This window comes from Sorex fumeus, unplaced genomic scaffold (assembly GCF_029834395.1).
Source record: "Sorex fumeus unplaced genomic scaffold, SorFum_2.1 ptg000183l, whole genome shotgun sequence".
Lineage (NCBI taxonomy): Eukaryota > Metazoa > Chordata > Mammalia > Eulipotyphla > Soricidae > Sorex > Sorex fumeus.
The window spans coordinates 2270357-2289266 of record NW_026606240.1 but is presented as its reverse complement, the minus strand read 5'-3'; the positions used below and the strand labels follow the sequence as shown (position 1 = coordinate 2289266).

The 18910-nt window shown below is 47.7% G+C and overlaps 1 protein-coding gene across 7 annotated transcripts in view; it reads left to right on the top strand.

Annotated features, from left to right (window-relative positions):
- The first annotated feature begins 576 nt into the window (after positions 1–576).
- The window catches only part of PDS5B (PDS5 cohesin associated factor B), a 175620-nt gene continuing 157286 nt past the window's right edge, over positions 577–18910 (top strand). For all 7 annotated transcript variants that reach the window (XM_056107927.1, XM_056107926.1, XM_056107928.1 and 4 more), the window contains exon 1: positions 577–690. The gene's annotated coding sequence lies outside the window, so the exon portion shown is untranslated. The remainder of the gene's footprint in view (positions 691–18910) is intronic.

Here is an 18910-nt window from a genome sequence, read left to right as displayed (position 1 = left end):
CAAAGCTTTCATGTTGAGCTCTCCTACAATCATCAAACGCCCCTCCTTCCAGCGTGTCCTCTATCCTTTGCCCTTCACCAACTCATCAGGCTGGGAAAGCCGCAGGACTAAGAGGAGACGTTAACACGGAGCAGAAGAAACCACGTCTCCCGAGACCCTGGGCGGTGGGAGCAGTCGCCGCGCCAGCAGCCCAGGAGTCAGCAGCACCAGTCGTACTTCCAGGAGGTCAGCCCTCGGTTCTCGGCGACGCCCAGTCACGCCGAGGGAAGCGAGGCCAGGAGACCCACTAGTCCTCGGTGCTCCCTGCGGGCGTCGACGCAGCCGCGGGGGCACAGCGCCGCCAGCCGCCCCGGGGCCGCGCGGCCCGGCTCTCCAGGCTGTGCGCGCGCCGGCGGCGGGGCGGGGCGGGGCGGGGCGGGCGCTCGCGGCGGGGGCGGGGCGGGCGGCCGGCAGGGGGCGCTGCGTCCTCGCGCGGCGCTTGGCCCGCCGGCCCCCGGGCGCCGTCCGCGGCGGTTCGATTGGAGCAGCCGCCGGAGAGGGCTTGGCGCCATTTTGAAGCGGAGAGGAGGAGGAACGGCCGGGCCGGCTGCGGAAGGGGAGGGGGAGGAGGCGATTGGATGCGGCGGCGGCGGCGGCGGCGGCTCCCGGAGGGCAGCGGAGTGAGCGGAGTCGCGAGCCGAGCGGCCGGAGGTAGGGGACGGTGCGGGCAGCGGGGAGGGACCCGTCCCTGGGCTCGGCGCCGCCGCGCTCCATTTTTCGCGCGGCCGCCGGCGCGGCTGGTGTCGGCTGGCGGGGCTCGAGCGCCGCCCGCTCCCGCCGGCCGGACTCGCCCGCCCGCCCGGCTGCGGGGCTTGGCGGCGGCGGCGGCGGCGGCGCGGGGGCCCCGAGCGCGGGGCGCGGGCGGGGGCCGCGGGGAGGGGGTCGGGAGGCCCCGCGGCCCGGCGCACTCCCTGCACGCCGCCGCGGGAAATTAAACTTGCCGCCCTGGCCCGGCCCGGGCGGCGGCGGCGGCGGCGGCGGGCGGTGACCTTGCGCGCGGCTGGGGGTCCGCGCCGGCCCCGGGGCCGCCCGCGCCCTGCGGCCGCCGCCCCTCCCCCCGCCCGCCAGCCCGGCCGGCCGGCGGCTGTTTCCCGGGCGGCAGGCGGGCGGCGCGGCGCTCCTGTTGAATCCTCCCGCGGGCGGGCGGGTTTTCCCCCTTCCGGGCGCGGGGCGGGGAGCGCGGGGCCCGCCGAGCCTCGGGGCGGCGTGCGTGTGCGTGTGCGGGCGGGACTGACATTTCCCCCGAGTGGCGCGCCGCGGGGCGGCGAGGCGGCGGGGTGCCCACGGCGCGGTGGGGTGCGGTGGGGGCGCGGGGGCTAAACCGTTTGGCACCGCGCTCGGCCCGAGGCACGCTCGGAAAGTTTGTGGCTGCGGGCGCCGCCGCCTTCGTTCGCTGGGGCCGCGGGGCTGAGGGAGCGACGGAGGCGGGGAGGCCGGGCAGTTCCTCCGACGTGGGGGGTCGCCGGGCGGAGACGCAGCCCGCCCCCACCCGCTCCCCGCCCGGCTCGGTCTGCGGGACCGCGGGCTCCCCCGCGCCCCCCCCTCCCGCGCCCGGCCCCGCGGCCCCGCGCCGCCCGCGCGTCCCGGCGGGAGGCGCCGGGCATGGCACCCGGGCGCGACCCGGTCCTCAGTCGCAGCAGAAACTTGCAAAGTTGCTCCGGAGTCGTGTAGCGTCGGGTCCCGTGGGGGTCTTCTGCCGTCCGGACCAGTAACCCGCGAACGCGCCGGAGTGTGTCTGCGTGCGTGCGTGTGTGTCTGCGTAAAGTCGGCGGCCTGGCCGTGGCTTCGATCGGGGGCGGCCGCAGGACCATTGTTCCTCCCGCGCACATCCACGCGAAGTTCCGCTCGAGAGCAGGTTGCGCTCGTCACGAGGGCGGCGGTGCCGGAGAGCGGTCGGAAACGCGAGTGGCGTGAAGCGAGTGCGCGCGCGAGGGGACTGCGAATCTCCGCGGAGCGTGTGTCGGAGGGGTGAGCAGTCCTGGGATGAGGAACCTAGCGTTCTTGCAGGGCTGCGGGGCCGTGTGTGGAGCCAGCAGCGGCTCTTTTTCACACCCGGCGATAGCAGGAACTCACCCACCCTGTCGTGGCGGCGAATGCGCGTGAAGGTCTCAGCAGCGACTTCAACGTGGAGATGCATTTACTGTCAAGGGCAGCTCGAGAAGCAAGTGCCTTTCCCTGACTAACGTACATAGGGCATCCCTTTGAAATGACAAATCTTCCGCGGACAGTACACGCTAAACTTTCTAAGTAACTTAAAATTTGGTACCTGTTTTGGGCCCACACCGGGCGGTGCTCAGGGCTTTGTGTCTCCTGCTCTGTGCTCGGGATCGCTGCTGGAGGCGGCTTTGGGGACCATAATGGGTGCTGGGCGAGCAAGTGCCCTGTCCGCTGTCCTACATCGCCCCGGCCCTCAACACTTTTTTATTGATGGTTCATAAATATTCCTTTTTAACTGGGTTTTATTTGAAGGTTTTTATTAAAAACATTACTTTATCATATAAAAGGTATTTTGAGTGATAAGGTAAAGTTTTTACAGGTTGGTGTTGGCTTTTTTTTTTAAAGAGTTTTTGCTTTTTGAGTCACACCCAGCAGTGCTCAGGGGTTCCTCCTGGCTCTGCACTCAGGAATTACTCCTCGCGGTGCCATGGGGCCCATATGGGATGCTGGGAATCGAACCTGGCTCTGCTATGTGCAAGGCCAATAGTACAGCTGTACCATTCCTCCAGTCCCAAGAAGAGCTTTCTTTCTTTTTCTTTTTTCTTTTTGCTTTTTGGCTCACACCTGGCGATGCTCAGGGGTTGCTCCTGGTTTTGCACGCAGGAATCACCCCTGGTGGTGCTCAGGGGACCATATAGGATGCTGGGAATCGAACCCGGGTCGGCTGTGTGCAAGGCAAATGCCCTGCCCGCTGTGTTATTGCTCCATCCCCAACCTTTCTTGACCTTACCTTTTTTTTGTTGAGGTTGATTTTCCCTGTCGCTATTTCTGCAGCCGCTTTTGTACTCTTTTTCCTATGGTTTTATTATTAAATTATTGAATTTTGGGCCACACCCAGCAGCTCACGGGTTCCTCCTCACTCTGTACTCGGGAATCTTGCGTTGCTGGGGAGGGACGAGATGGGACGGGGATGGGAGATGGGGACACCTTTACTGGGATGCTGGGGGATCGAACCTAACCTGTGTCTGTGTGTGCGAGATACATGCGCTGCCTGCTCTACTATCAGTAATTTGGCCCCTCCTCCTGCTGCTTTTATTCCTCTGTGTGTGCGTGTTCCATTAATCCCCCCCACCCCATTGGAGGAGATAGGTAGTGATGCTGATAGGTGTTAAGAGATGTTTTTGACTAAGTTTATGTGATTTGTCCTACAGAGTTGTCTGTTGGATAAGTAGTTTTAAATGTTAGAAAACCAAACAAAACTATTCTGCACTTTTAACAGACTCAGAGAAGCGTTTTGAGAAAGAGAAGACTTTTATTTGTGATTTAAGCCTAAAATGCAGTGATGCCCTGTATTATCTAGAGTTTGCCTTGTGGAAGCGTGAAGAATGAGTTGGTAGGATATTCTCAAAACTTGAAGAGGAAAGGAATATTTTGGGGGATTTTCTTTCCCTTTTCTGTTTCTCTGCCCACCCCCTTTGGTTTTCTCAGTGCTTTCTCCTACCCCCAATATGTGCGCTTCAGACAAATGGAGCTTAACTTTGATTTGGCTTAAATGGCACGTAAATATTAGAAAAGAATAATTGTGCCTCCATTGTTAATATTAGGCAGCTTAAAGATTTTTATTTCACTTTTTCATATAATTGAGAAATTTCTTTCATATTATAATTTAATTTAAAGTTGCAGTTATCTTCATGAATTGGGGCAATGCAGAGATCTAGAAGCATGAGAATTTCCCTATGGTCCGAATTAGTTTTTCAGAACTTAAGCAGCATTTAAAATTATTGCCAGGTATCCTATTGTTTTCCAGTCCTTTCTCCCCAACTGCCCCTTTTCTTCCTCCATTCACTCAACCAAGAAATAAAGTTTCAGGGTCAACCATTTGTTTTTAGAGTCTGGTTTTAATGATTTCTATCCAGGAGTCAGCCCACTTAAAGTTGTCTCTGAAGACAGCCTCTTGCATGTTTCTTTTGGAAACACCAGCTTCTTGGTCTTTCATTGTGTATCTTTCACTGTACTTGATAGGACATTGCTTTATTCTTTGTGACACTTGAGAGTCAGAATAATTTGGGAAGGTTAATATTGAACTATTGTGTTTGATCTGTGTTTTTCACTTTTATTAATTTTTTTTCTTTTTTTGGGTTGCACCCAGGGATGCTCAGGGGTTACTTCTGGGTCTGCACTCAAGAATTACTCTTAGCAGTGCTCAGGGTACCATATGGGATACTGGGGATTGAACCCGGGTCAGCCGTGTGCAAGGCAAACTTGCCCCTACCCAATGGACTATCGCTCCGGCCCCTAAAATTTCTTTTTTTCTTTTTGAGTCACACCTCGCAATGCACAGGGGATACTCCTGGCTCATGCACTCAGGAATTACTCCTGGTGGTGCTCGGGGGACCATATGGGATGCTGGGGATAGAGCCTGGGCCGCTGTGTACAAGGCAAACACCCTACCTGCTGTGTTATGGCTCCAGCCCCTAAGAATTTTTATATTATTAATACTTGCTGGTTTGGGGGCTACTCCTTGTGGTACTCAAATTTATTCTTGGCCCTGTGCTCAGGGATCACTACTGGCAGGGCGCTGGGGATCAAATTCAGGTTAGCTGCATGCAAGGCAAGCACCTTATTTGCTGTACTCTCTGCCCCTGTATTCTTTGAAACATTTTTTTATTTGCTCATACTCATCTTTTCAAAATTACAACAGGGATTGGGAGAAAATTGTACTTACAGTATTCCTGTTCCGCAATGTTATAAATTTAAAAGATACTCAGGTTAAAAAATAACCAGTAATTCTTTTGAGTATATATTCACCTTTTTTTTTTTTTTGCTTTTTGGGTCACACCGGCTATGCACAGGGGTTACTCCTGGTTCATGCACTCAGGAATTTCTCCTGGAGGTGCTCAGGGGACCATATGGAATGCTGGGAATCAAACCCCGGTCAGTCGCATGCGAGGCAAATACCCTACCCGCTGTACTATCGCTCCAGCCTCATATATTCACTTTTAAGGCTTACTTATGATACTGCCAGTGGTTTACAGTTCTGATTTTTGGAGTGTGGAGCTCAGCTCTTTCCTCTATTCAGTTATGAATCACCTGATTATAATAGTTCTCCCCACACTTAAAAAGGCCCCTATCATAAGTTTAATTGAAAAATGGAGAATGTTTGCTGTTTTAAAAAGTGCTCTTGAGGGGGCACACCCAGTGATGCTCTGGGCTCCTAGCTCTGCCCTCAGCAATCACTCCTGTTGGTGCTTGGGATGCCAGGCATCGAACCCGGGTTGGCCACATGCAAGGCAAGTGTTTTACTGTACTATCACTCAGGCCCCCCCACCCCCCGCACTCCCCTGCCCCCACAAATATTTATTTTGATGATATTTGACAGTGCTCGGATTATTCCTGGCTCTGGCAGGCCCCAGGGACCATATTGAGTGCCAAGGATTGAACCTAGGTCAACTGCATGAAAAGCAAGTTCCCTACCTGCCATTCTCTCTCTGGCCCCTGTATGTTTGCTGTTTTGAGACAAATTATTTTAGTTGGAAGCAGGATCATCACGATTACCATCACGATCATCCTGTTGTTCGTTGATTGCCTCGAGCAGGCATCAGTAACGTCTCCTTCGCCCTAGCCCTGAGATTTTAAAAAGTGCCATATTCAAGGCTCTTTCAGAGTTAGGGGAATGAGACCCATCATTGTTACTGGGCTGGAGCAATAGCACAGCGGTAGGGCATTTGCCTTACAAGCGGCCAACATGGCCGACCCGAGTTCGATTCCTCCGCCCCTCTCGGAGAGCCCGGCAAGCTACCGAGAGTATTCGATATGCCAGACACAGTAACAACAAAGTCTCCAGTGGAGACGTTACTGGGCCCGCTCGAGCAAATTGACGATCAACGGGAGGACCTTTACCTTTATTGTTACTGGTATTTGGCATATTGGGTACGCCACTGGGAGTTTGCCAGACTCTGCCGTGTGGGCAGGTTACATTCGGTAGCCTGCCAGGTTGTCCAAAGCAAGAATGAGATAATAAGATGTTGCGCAGCTGCTAATGTGGCCACGCGCTTCCGGGAGCTGGATCATGCAGTGAGGAAACCATGAAGCTCAGACTCAGATGGTAAAGGTAAAGGCCCTCCCGTTGATCGTCGATTTGCTCGAGCGGGCCCAGTAACGTCTCCATTGGAGACTTTGTTGTTACTGTGTCTGGCATATCAAATACTCTCAGTAGCTTGCCAGGCTCTCCGAGAGGGACGGAGGAATCGAACTCGGGTCGGCCATGTTGGCCGCTTGTAAGGCGAACGCCCTACCCACTGTGCTATCGCTCCAGCCAGATGAGTGAAATTTAATTGTTTAAATCTTAAAGCCAATAATATGAGGTATTTAACAATACCCATAGTAATTCCTGGGTTCTAATGATTAGATGTTAGTAAGAGCTAGAAATACTTGGTTTGATGTGTAAAAGTTTAAAGTCAGCTTAGACTGATTAAGTTGGAAGGTTTTTTGAGGTACCTTTGGAGTCAAGACCTAGAAGTTCTTCACAGAATTGCCTTTCTTGTGGACAGAGAGTACTCTGTCTAGATTCAGTAAGAATGAACAAAAATTTTGTTTCCTTGCAATATCAAGGATGTTGCAGTAAACAGGTTGAAGGCCCTACTCTGTGAAGTCAAATGGTTGGCTATTTGACCAAGGTGATGAGCACTGGTCTCTGGGCTGAGCATTTTCTAAGGGGCAGATCTTCCTTCTTCTTCAGTGACAGTTCATGTGTTCATGTTAGCCAGATTAGGTAGGAAATTGACCAGAAGGAATATTATGGTGCCAATAGTTGTCTGTCTCTGGGAGAGAATGGTTAAGGGTCCTGAAAGGATAGAGTTTATGGTTCCCATAGGCAGTGTAGAGATCCCTTTTTTCTTTATCTCAGCGGTGTGGTAGGGACGTGATTTAATAGGAAAACACATAGTTATCCAAATTGTATATCCAAAATATATTCCTTATCAGTCAAAATTCTCTCCATTTCACATAACCTTCAGATGGGTGGTGAAGAGTTGGTGATAGACTTGAGGTTGGGGGGGGGGGGATAGAGTACTTTCAAGTGCTGTATGTATATATATTCTCCTCACCCTTTTTTGGGTGTCCACACCTGACTGCTTGCCCAGCTTAATTCCTGACTGTGCTTAGGGATCAGTTCTGGTGGAGGTGGGGGACCACATGGGATGCCAGGAATTACTTCTCAGTTGGCTGGGGAAGGGAGGTGTTCTACCACTGTACTATCTCTCTGTGTTGTGTATTTTAAAAGTTATTAGTATTGTATGGGGGCAGGTAGTGGCATGCAGTCTGTAAGGCGCTTGCTGACCGGGTTTGACCCCTGACATCCCGTATGGTTCCCCAAGCACTGCCAGGAGTGATTCCTGAGTGCAGAGCCAGGAGTAACAACCCCTGAGCATTGCAGGGTGTGGCCCAAAAAGTTTTCAGTAATGTAAACTACAGACTCTCAAAAAATTTACACATATTCATGGAAAATTCTAACAGAACAGAAAAGTAAAAATAAGAACTACGTTTTCTCTTTACCCCAGATAGTAACTGCTAAGTTTCCAGAAAATTAAAATCATACTAATACTATTGTACTTTATTTTTATTTTTAATTATAACTAATTTTTTGGCTTTTGGGCCACACCTAACGGTGCTCAGGACTTTTTCTTGGGTCTGCCCTCAGGGATTATTCCTGACAGGGCTGGGGGACCATATGGGGTGCTGGGGATTCGGTCTCTGGGCCAGTGTTGTATAAGGCAAGCACCATACTAATACGATATCTCTATCTGCTAGTATCCCTGGGTCACCGTTGCAGAAGGCAAGCACTTGTACATTATCTTCATTTGCTAGCATTTGCTAGCATTTGCAAATGAAACTTCATTTGCTAGCATTCTTTATAAAGGTTGTTCTCTCTCTCTCTCTCTCTCTCTCACACACACACACACGCGCGCAGGCACAAACACACACACACACACACACGGTGCTTAGGTTGCTGGGTATCGAACCTACCCATTGTACTATTGCTTATTGCTCTAGCCCCTGTAGTTCTGTTTTGCCTTTGGACCACATCCAGCAGTACTCAACATCTGTTCTTGGCCCTGTACGTGGTACTGGGGACTAAATTGGGTTGGCAGCATGAAACCTTGCCTCCTCTGGCTCTTTTTTTCTTTTTAATGAGATAAGATTTTTCTTTGTAGATTTGGGGAGGTTATTGGTTAAGTATAAGACCTGTCAATACCCCATTCCCATGGTAATTAAGTGGAGGTGACATTAACATAATTCTGCTCTTTCCCCAGCATGTATATATCAATACAACTTGTATTAAATTGTCAAAGGTTATCTTAATAAAGTGTTTAAGAAAAGGTTCTTGTTAATCTTTAGTTATGATAGATACAGGTAATAAATCATTGGCACTGTTTTTCTTTTACTCTATACTTAATCCTAATCTAGACCGTGGCTTCTCAGAAGGGGACGATAATGGATGATAAAGGGAAATTTCCTTTCCCCTGCTATTTGGCAGTGTCCACAGAGATGGTTTGGGGGTCACACTGGAAGATGGGATGAAGGGGAGATCTAGTAGATAGAGGCCAGGGATGTTTGCAGACATTTTCCTACAATGTATAAGATAGTCTTCCACAATAAAAAGTTAACTGGTTCAGAATGTCAGTCTTGCCAAGGCATAAAAACTGTGGTCTACTCAGAGTAGCCTGGGGAGCCTATAATTAGCACCCAGCTTAGCAGTTTAGTCTTGCCCATCAACTTTGATGCAAGTTATCAAGAAGCTGGAGAAGAGAAACTGTTAAAATCAATATCAAAAGGGGTTCAGAGTTACAGTTCAGTACAGTGACAGTACAGTAGATACTATGGCAGACCCTTCCTATCCCATATGAACCCTGAAGCATCATCAGGAGTGATGCCCAGGGCAAAACCAGGTCTGACTCAGATGCACAAAAATTCCTGGCTCTGCTCAGGAGTCACTGTTGGCAGTGCTGGATGCTAGGTAAGCTCCGAACCCATTGTCCTGTCCCTCCAGTTCCTTAATCTCCTTTCTTGGTTCATAACATGTATCCTGGCTTGTCCCTGTCCCCTCCCTCCCGCCTTAAGTTGTGAAGGGTGGAGATCTGTTACCATGTCAGAGATGGTCTGGAGTAATATTGACCCTTCCTCTGTTTCTTCTCATATCAAAAGAGCTACCAAAGGCTGTTGCCATTGATACAGTGTTTCCAAAGTGATTTTTACTGTATACATATAATACTTTGAAAGGTAAAAATGAGAAAAAGCAGCTATAGAGATATAACCCATGAGTGGGAGTACACACATTGCATGCAGGAGGCCTGGATACCATTGCCAACATTGCATAGTTGTTCCCAATTCACACCCCTCTCCTTGCCATTCTCTGCACGACTGGGTGGGAGTAAATTGTAGAGCAATGCTGGTTGTGGCCAATTTTTTATTTTTATTTTTTACCTGGTGATGATCAGGGGCAACTCCTGACTTGAACTCAGGAATTAACTACTCCTGGCAGTGCTCAGGGATTGAACCTGGGTTGGCTATGTGCAAGATAAGCACCGTATCCATTGTACTATTGCTCTGGCCCTAGTTTTGGCTAAATTAAAAAAAAAGAAGTTATTGTTGGACCCAGAAGGATAGTATAGTGGTTTAGGGTGCTTGTTTTTAGTGTGTTGTTCTGAGTTCAAATTCCAGGTGTCCTCAGGATGCCCAGTTTGATCCTAATAGCTCTGTTTTCTGCTTTCCCTGGCACTTAAGTGATTTTTGACTACACTGCAGCCAGGAGTGTTTAAGAATCACAGAAAGAGGTGTGACCCCTCCATTAACCACAGCATTAACAAAAAAGGTTCTTGTTTCATTTTTTTGTTAATACTGGCGCCAGAGAGATAGTACAGTGGGTAAGGTGCTTGCCTTGCATGTGGCTGATCTGGATTCAATCTCTGGCATCCCATGTGGTCCCCTGAGCACCTCCACGAGTGATTCTTGAGTATAGAGCAAGGAGTAACCCTTGAGTATCTCCAGGTGTGGTCCCAAAACCAAAACAAAACAAAACAAAAGAAAAAGTGTGGGTGCTATGGTGAGGAAGTACAACCCCTGGTGAGCGTGTGTGAGCATTGCAGCTAAATGAGCGTAGAACTTGGTGAGTATGGTGTGCGCTTGTGCAAGTGACCTTAATGTGCAACCGCTGACAAGTACTGGGGTTAAAAATGTGTGAACACTGCAACAGGCATGTGTGTAACTCCGAGTCATTGCAGCACAGTTAGCCAAGGAGGGATGGGTGTGAGGGAATTAAATATCTAAGTAAAGTAAAGTAAAGGCCCTCCCGTTGATCATCGATTTGCTCGAGCGGGCCCAGTAACGTCTCCATTGGAGACTTTGTTGTTACTGTGTCTGGCATATCCAATACTCTCGGTAGCTTGCCGGGCTCTCCGAGAGGGGCGGAGGAATCGAACTCGGGTCGGCCATGTTGGCCGCGTGCAAGGCAAATTGGCCAACATGGCCGACCCGAGTTCGATTCCTCCGCCCCTCTCGGAGAGCCCGGCAAGCTACCGAGAGTATTGGATATGCCAGACACAGTAACAACAAAGTCTCCAATGGAGACGTTACTGGGCCCGCTCGAGCAAAAATATGTAAAAATAAAATTATTTCTACCTGGGGCTACTGGCTGGGAAGAGGGGGATGAAAGGTGGCAGTGTGGTGGTGCTTGCCGTGCCAAAGAGCAAAGCGAGTCTTGTGCCAGCAGATTTGTGTTCTGCCCTGATGCTGTAGTCCAGGCCCCTAACTGCTTTACCTCGTGACACCTTTATGACTTTTTATACTCTCTAGAACTTTCTCTTGTGCTGGTGCCTGAACTCTCTGGTTTTCTTTTTCAACTGCTGCAGTGTTTGTTTTTTATTTGTGTACCATGATTTAGCTAGCCCGCTGATTGTGTTTTTTGTTTGTTTGTATTGTATGTGTGTGCTTGGGGATCCAGGACCCTAGACATGCAGAACATTTGCTATACCATTTGGGGTATTACCAGAGAATTTAGAGTTTTGGGGGCTGAAGAGACAGCATAAATAGGTGCATGCTTGTCTTTCATGCAGCTGACCCGGGTTTGATCCCTGGCACTCTGAGCCCCGCCAGGAGTGATCCTGTGCTCAGATCCAGGAATAAGTCCTGAACAGCACCAGGCATGGCCCAGAAACAAAAACGAATTGAAAAAATCGTCTCTATGACATAGTATTTCCAACTTTATTTTTGGCGTAGATATAAATTTCATCGGATGTTTATTCTTCTGATTGAAGAACTTAGTTTTTGTTTTATTCCTTGGTTTTGGGCTGCACTGGGCACTTCTCAGGTGCTACTCCTGACTCAGGGTTGCTTCTAGCAGGGCTTAGAACACTGGGTGGTGCCCGGAGTGGATCCTGGACTGAGTGTCTGCTCTCAGTTTGCTTAACTCGTTCTGTGTCCGCAGTTCATTTCTTAGTTTTTGATTTTACTGAAAAAACAAATGACAGTGTGTCAATTTAAGACATACCACATAACTGGAATATATGTGTGTATAGTGAAACGATGTTCGGGAGCACATCAGTCAACTCACATAGTTAACATTTTGTGGGTAGTGGGAGGATATTTACCAATCTCTTAGCAGCCGTCAGGTGTATTCTACCTAGCTATAGCCTCTGTGCTACACATCATTAGTACCTCATCTCTTCAGAGAACTGAACGTTTGTATTTTTTGACAAATTTACCTATTTTCACATTCCCCAGCCTTTGGCAAACCCAATTTGTTTATATGGATCTGATTTTTTTTTAAATATTCCTGCTTTATGCTTAATGGTAGTTTAGAGTTAAGGTGTTTTCTTTTATACTTTATGTGTTTTGTAATATTTGTATGATTGGGAAGTCATTTTTTTGCATCTGAGCACACATAAACATTTTTCCATGTAAATTGATGCAGTTTGCCTTAAAAGCCGTCTTTGTACCTGGATCAGCACCTGACTGCAGACTAATAGTTGGAAAGCAGTGCTCTAAGCATTTCGACTAAGAAAAGTGTCATGGATACTGCATTTGAAAAAAGTTTGTTTTTTAAAAAATGTACTTTCTATCTTTCAACTTACTGTAATACTGCTTTAAAGTCCTTGTCAGTTAGTTGCCTAAGTATTTCATGATCTTCTATTTACTGATTTCCCCTATTTTTAACAATAGGTTACATGTCTAGGAAATTTTAATTGGAAATAATTACTGGTTGAAGATGTTGAATTTTTTTTTTTTGGATTTTTAGATGTTGAACTTTCGTAGGTTGATTTTACATTTCAGCTTTATTGTTATTATTATTTTTTTTGCGGGGGGGGGGCTTGCTCCCAAACCATGCTCTGGGAGCATCCTTTAAGTCACCCAGCTCTTCGAACTGTCTCCCAGGCCACTTTGCCTTTCGTTTTAAGATGGGTTGGTAGAAAGATGTTTTATGCTAAGCCGTTGTAATCTGACCAGATTCAGATTTCAGACTCCTACTTCCTCTGCCCTGGGTAGCAGCTGAAATTACTGCTGAGTTCTCTCAATTGACAGTTGTTTCCCACTCGGCTCCGTGGACTCTTTCTGGGCATCTTAATCCAGGGGTCAGTGAAGAATTTAAAGTTTGCAGTAGCTTTTGAGACTTTCCCTAAGTCTCCTTTCCCATCTAAATATCCAACCACTCTGGATAGGAATCCAATAAAACGGCATCTTTTTGCTTGAATTCTGTTATTTCTGTCTTATTGCAAATTATATCGCTCACTTCTAGTCTACCACTTCCTTCCATATCCTCTCATTGACAAAAGTCTAAGGGATTATTTATTTATTTATTTTTGGCTTTTTGGATCACACACAGCGATGCACAGGGCTCACTCCTGGCTCTGCTCTCAGGAATTACCCCTGATGGTGCTCAGGGGACTGTCTGGGATGCTGGGCCACGGGCTAGGCAAACACCCTACCTGCTGTGCTATCACTCCAGCCCCTGAGGGATTATTTTTATTGTGTACTGTTCATTCCCTTGCTTTTCTTTATATGCCACATATGAGAGATCACCTGGTAATTCTTCCAACTGCAGCTGGTTTATAGGGGTAGTTCACTGGATAAAGTGCTTGCCTTATATGCCTTGTATGGTCCCCCCGTGGCTAAGAGTGATTCCTGAGCACAGAGCCAGGAGTAAACCCTGAGCACTGTTGGTGCTTCTAGCACAAGTCCAGCATTAAAGTAGTGTGGGGGCTGGTGAGAGCACAAGCAGGCGAGGTTGGCCTGAGTTTGAGCCCTGGCACCCCATGTGGTCCCTTGAGCACTGCCAGGAGTGATCCATGTTTGAAGAGCCCGCAGTAACCCCTGAGCATCTCCAGGTATGACCTCAAAACCAAAAACCAAAACAAAACAAAGAAAAGTTAGTCTAAACATATTTATCTTGTGATTAATTTTGATTTGGAGTCCACAGACAGCTATAACTAAGCCCCACACTGAGGGATAAGTCCGTGACATCGTTCAAGGAACTTGTATGGGTTGAATCTGATTGCGTGAAGGCAAGCACCCAACCTGCTGTATTACCTCGCTGGTACTATCTTGGTTTTTAATTGCTTTTGAATAAGGAAAATGCTTCATTATTCCAAGAGTAATAATAACTATGAGAGGGCAGATTTTAGAATTGCATTGGCTCCGTTAGAAATGCAGAACTGGAGAGAGAGTAGGGGATGGAGGGAGGTGCTTGCTTTGCATGTGGCCTCAGTAATGACCCTGGAGCACTGCTGTTGTGGCTCCAAAATGAATAGAAGAAAGTAGGGATATTCAAAACTTAATGTACTTCAGGTCAGACATAAAAGCATTTTTGCTGATGGGGAAAAATAAGGCATATGATAACGTCAGTATGTGGTATTTTTCTCTTTAGTTTGGATGCTTTATGTTATGTGATGTAGGGAAGAAAACAGATGGAAGAAAACAGATTTGGCCCTTTCTAAGCTTAAGTAATATTTTCTACCTCCATCATGTAGAATCTGACTAGAAAAGTAAAATTATGAGTAGTATTAGTTTTTGTTGTTGTGGTTGAATCTGATCAATTTTATTTTTTAATTTATATTTAATTTTGTTTTTGGGTCACATGTGTTAATGTTCAAGGCGTATTTCTAGCTCTGAAATTGCTCCTGGTGGTGCTTGGGGCGGGGGGAGGGGGGGTGCATATGGGATGGGGATGCCTGAGATTAAACCCAGGGTGGTCATGTGCAAGACGAGCACCCTGTCTGCTGTAATATCTATCGCTCAGGCCTCGGAATCTCATTAATTTTAGGACCTTCTATATTGCTAAATTTGGTGCCATATAAGCCAGTGGGTGTTTGAGCTTTTAAACTGCAATCTGAAAAAAACAAACAAAAAACTGAATAAATAGCAGTACTCCTACATAAAAAGTCTAAAATGTGGAACTCAGAACTCTGAGTCTGAATTTGGAGCCTTCATTGTTTATCATATCACTGTGTGCACACTTGCATCTTTGAATATGTGGGTAACCGTAGTAGGTATGGCACAGCTAACCAGGGAGCTGCATAGAAACGGTATTATTTGAAAAGCAAAAGTGATTTGACAGGAGCTGAGACACGTAGGCTCAGTTGCTGCCCCAGACCACGAAGGTGCTCGAGCTCAGAGATCCAAAGCAGGGCCAGGCACACAGAGTTCACTGGGCCACGTCTTTACTTTCCACCTGGCTGACCCTGTTCTGTCCTGCACTTCGTTTGGTTTCCTGAGCGCCACCAGGACTGATCCCTGAGCACAGAGCTGGGAAAAGTCCAAACAAGGCAAAGCCAAAAGAACCCAGTATGTGAAAGTAAGCAATAGCACCTGCCTTGAAAGTGATAGTTTGAACTTGGCTACTGTTTCTTTAGTGTTCTAAATCCAAGGCAATTTCTTTTCAGGCTGATTCTGTTCTGTAACCATGCAGGTACTGAATTTGGAGAGACGTAGTTGCAGCCAAAATCACAGTAAAAAGCCCTCACAATCCACTGTCTTGTCACTGTAATATTTGTACACATTCTTTTCAGTCATACTTACAAATATAGTTGCAAAGCTACAGTTTTGCTGAACATAATGCTCATGTTGTTGTTCATCTGATAATACACAAACTCTTAAGAGCATGTGCAGCATGCCTTTATTCATAATTGGACTCATCCAGTAACTTAATTACGGAAGTATGTCATGAGATTAGCTACTTTTAGATGGTTGTAGAAAGGGAGATACAAAAATAAATCAGCTAATTATGTAAAAATTTTCAAATCGAAATTATTAATTAGAATTTTCATTTCTGTAACTAGTTACATGACTGTAAGTGGTACCTATGATTGCCTTTTCTTGTTGTCATTCCGCCTTCCCTCTGCTATTGGCAAGTATCTCAGCTGATTGTGGTTTTTTCCCAACTGGGGTTACCCAGACTTTCATTGCTTTAGGGTCTGGTTCATTAGCAGCCCTGTCTGGACAGTTTCCACTGATGTAAATCATAGTATGTGGAAAAACTAAGTGGTTTGCCTGAGGAACTCCTGCATTCCAGTCATACTTTATCCTAGTACCTTTTATGTAGTAATCTGGTTTCCTCTTGATAGTAAGATTAATCATTCCAGTCTGTTCTTTGGTTTGTTGATTTATTAGTAGGAAAAGCCCAAAGATAATGGTGGTAGTCTGAGTTTGTTTTGGGGCCACACCTTGCAGTGCTCATCAGGTACTTCCTCAGGTAACCATGTGGTGCTGGGGATCAAATCAGGGACTCCAACATTCAAAGAATGTGCTCTAGACTTTTGAACCATAGGGGTCCTCTTCCTGTTTAATAGAATCAGTAATGAATCTCTTGGTACCAAGCAAATTATATGGGCATATTTGAGTAGAGGATGTATGTTGTACATAAATGATTTGAAAGCAAAGTATGTCAGTTAAGAGTGAGAATGAATTAAAAGAATATAGCTATATACATCAGGATACTGTGCACACCTACTTAGTAGCACATATCAAAGTGCACATAGTTTTTTCATTATGGGGCTGGAGAGAGTACAGTTGGTAAGGTGATTGCCACGGATGTGGGTGACCCAGGCTTGATTCCCTGCACCTCCGAACGACCAGGAATAAACTCTGAACACAGCTTTAAAACAAAAACAACCCCCAAACAATACTTCATAATAGACAGGTAGTTAGAAATTGAGTTCTTATTATAGTTATTTTTGTGTGTTTGTGGAGTGTGGGGTACACTTGACAGTGCTCAGTAATTAGTTCTGGCAGTGTTTGGGAGACCATAGAGGATATTGAACCTAAGTTGGTTGCATGCAAGGCAACCAACTTCTTATTCTATAATAAGAATTCTATAATTCTTATAATTCTATAATTCTATATATATATAAAATTCTATAATTCTATATATATATAATTCTATATATAATTCTATAATTCTATAATAAGAATTCTATAATAAGAATTCTTATTCTTATTCTTATTCTATAATAAGAATTCTTATTCTTATTCTAGGTTTGATAGACTCTTGTCTTTATCTAATGTAAGAAACAAAATTATATTTACTAATTTGATCTTTTTTTTTTCTTTTTTTGTAGGAGTACTGCTATTTATTCAGCCACTGATTAGCTGATTGAATTGTGCATGAACTCCACCTTACTTTTTTTTTCTTTTTCCATTTTTTATAAAAGGCCCTCCCGTTGATCATCGATTTGCTCGAGCGGGCCCAGTAACGTCTCCATTGGAGACTTTGTTGTTACTGTGTCTGGCATATCCAATACTCTCGGTAGCTTGCCGGGCTCTCCGAGAGGGGCGGAGGAATCGAACTCGGGTCGGCCATGTTGGCTGCGTGCAAGGCAGACGCCCTACCCGCTGTGCTATCGCTCCATTTTTTATAATTTTATTTATTGAATCACCGTGAGAGCAGTTACAAAGCTTTTGGGTCTAAGTCTCAGTCATACAATGAAACACCCGTACCTTCACCAGTGCCCATTCTCCACCACCAAAAATCCCAGTATACCCCCATCCCACACCCTCCCCCTGCCTGTGGGGCAGATGATTTCTACATTACTCTCTCTCTACTTTGATCACATTCACTATTTCGACACCAGACCCACCATTATTTAAGATTTTACCCCAACACTCAGATCTGCTGAAAAGGCAACAATAGACAATTTGTGTTCTATTGCTGGTTATGAATAACATATGATGTCATGTGGCTGCAGTAGGGCCATGTGCTTTTGAAATTCTGAAATTTTAACACTTAAATCTGGAGGGATTTCTGCCAAAAGCCACTGGGTTTCGAGATTTGTTTCTGAGTCTCTGGGATCAAGGCCGTTGAGCAGCTTGATGAGGAGCCAGAGAGGCCGTTCGTGGGCGATGACTTGGGGTCTCGTTGGGGTGGGGTGGGGAGGACAGGCCCGGCTCCCCCCCCCCCCCATCCCGTGAGGCCCAACAAGTTTCGTCACTGCGGGCCCAAGCCTGACTGTCCAATGGCCTCTGGAGGATGACAGCCACTAAGTCGCCAAGAGGGAGCAGGTGGAGGGACAGCACCCATTCCCCCCTGGGGTGGCCCGGTGACAGTAACCTACTGCAGGGTCCGGACACATTTCTGACAAAAGCCGCTGGGTTTTGAGATTTATTTCTGAGTCTCTGGGATCAAGGCCGTTGAGCAGCTTGATGAGGAGCCAGAGAGGCCGTTTGTGGGCGATGACTTGGGGTCTTGCTAGGGTGGGGAGGACAGGCCCGGCTCCACCTCCCCACCCCCCCCCCCCCCCCATCCCGTGAGACCCAACAAGTTTCGTCACTGCGGGCCCAAGCCTGACTGTCCAATGGCCTCTGGAGGATGACAGCCACCAAGTCGCCAAGAGGGAACAGGCGGAGGGACAGCACCTATTCCCCCCTGGGGTGGCCCGGCGACAGTAACCTACTGTGGGGTCCGGACACATTTCTGACAAAAGCCGCTGGGTTTCGAGATTTGTTTCTGAGTCTCTGGGATCATGGCCGTTAAGCAGCTTGATCAGGAGCCAGAGAGGCCGTTCGTGGGCGATGACTTGGGATCTCGTTGGGGTGGGGAGGACAAGCCTGGCTCCACTCTCATCCCGTGAGGCTCTGTGTGTCTCGTCACTGGGGGCCCAAATGTGACTATCCAGTGGCCTCAGACGGATGGCGTCCACTGGGCCGCCAGGGGGAATAGGCCAAGGCACGAAACGTATTCCCACCTGGGTTGGCCCAGCACCGGTAGCCACTGCAGAGACCAGACGCATTTCTACCTAAAGCCACTGGGTTCTGAGATTCGTTTCTGAGTCTGTGGGATCATGTCCATTAAGCAGTTCAATCAGGAACCAAAGAGGCCTTGCCTCCAATTATATAGCTGAGCTGGAGGTGGTTTGTGGGTGTGTTTCCCACATACCTAACTTTTGGCAGTTTACTTTCTTGGTAAACTTTGCCCCAGATTTTTGGGGTCTGGCCAAAGGCACGGCAGCAATTTTGGGGTATCTGGAAGTCTGAAGGCGCCATGAGGCTGCTGATGCACTCGCCTCACAGGTACAGATTGACCTGCTGGAGGCACCATACCCCTGTATTTGATTTTTTGTGGGCTGGAGCGATAGCACAGCGGGTAGGGCATTTGCCTTGTGCGCAGCCAGCCCGGCCGTGCTGGGTTCGATTCCTCTGCCCCTCTCGGAGAGCCCAGCAAGCTACCGAG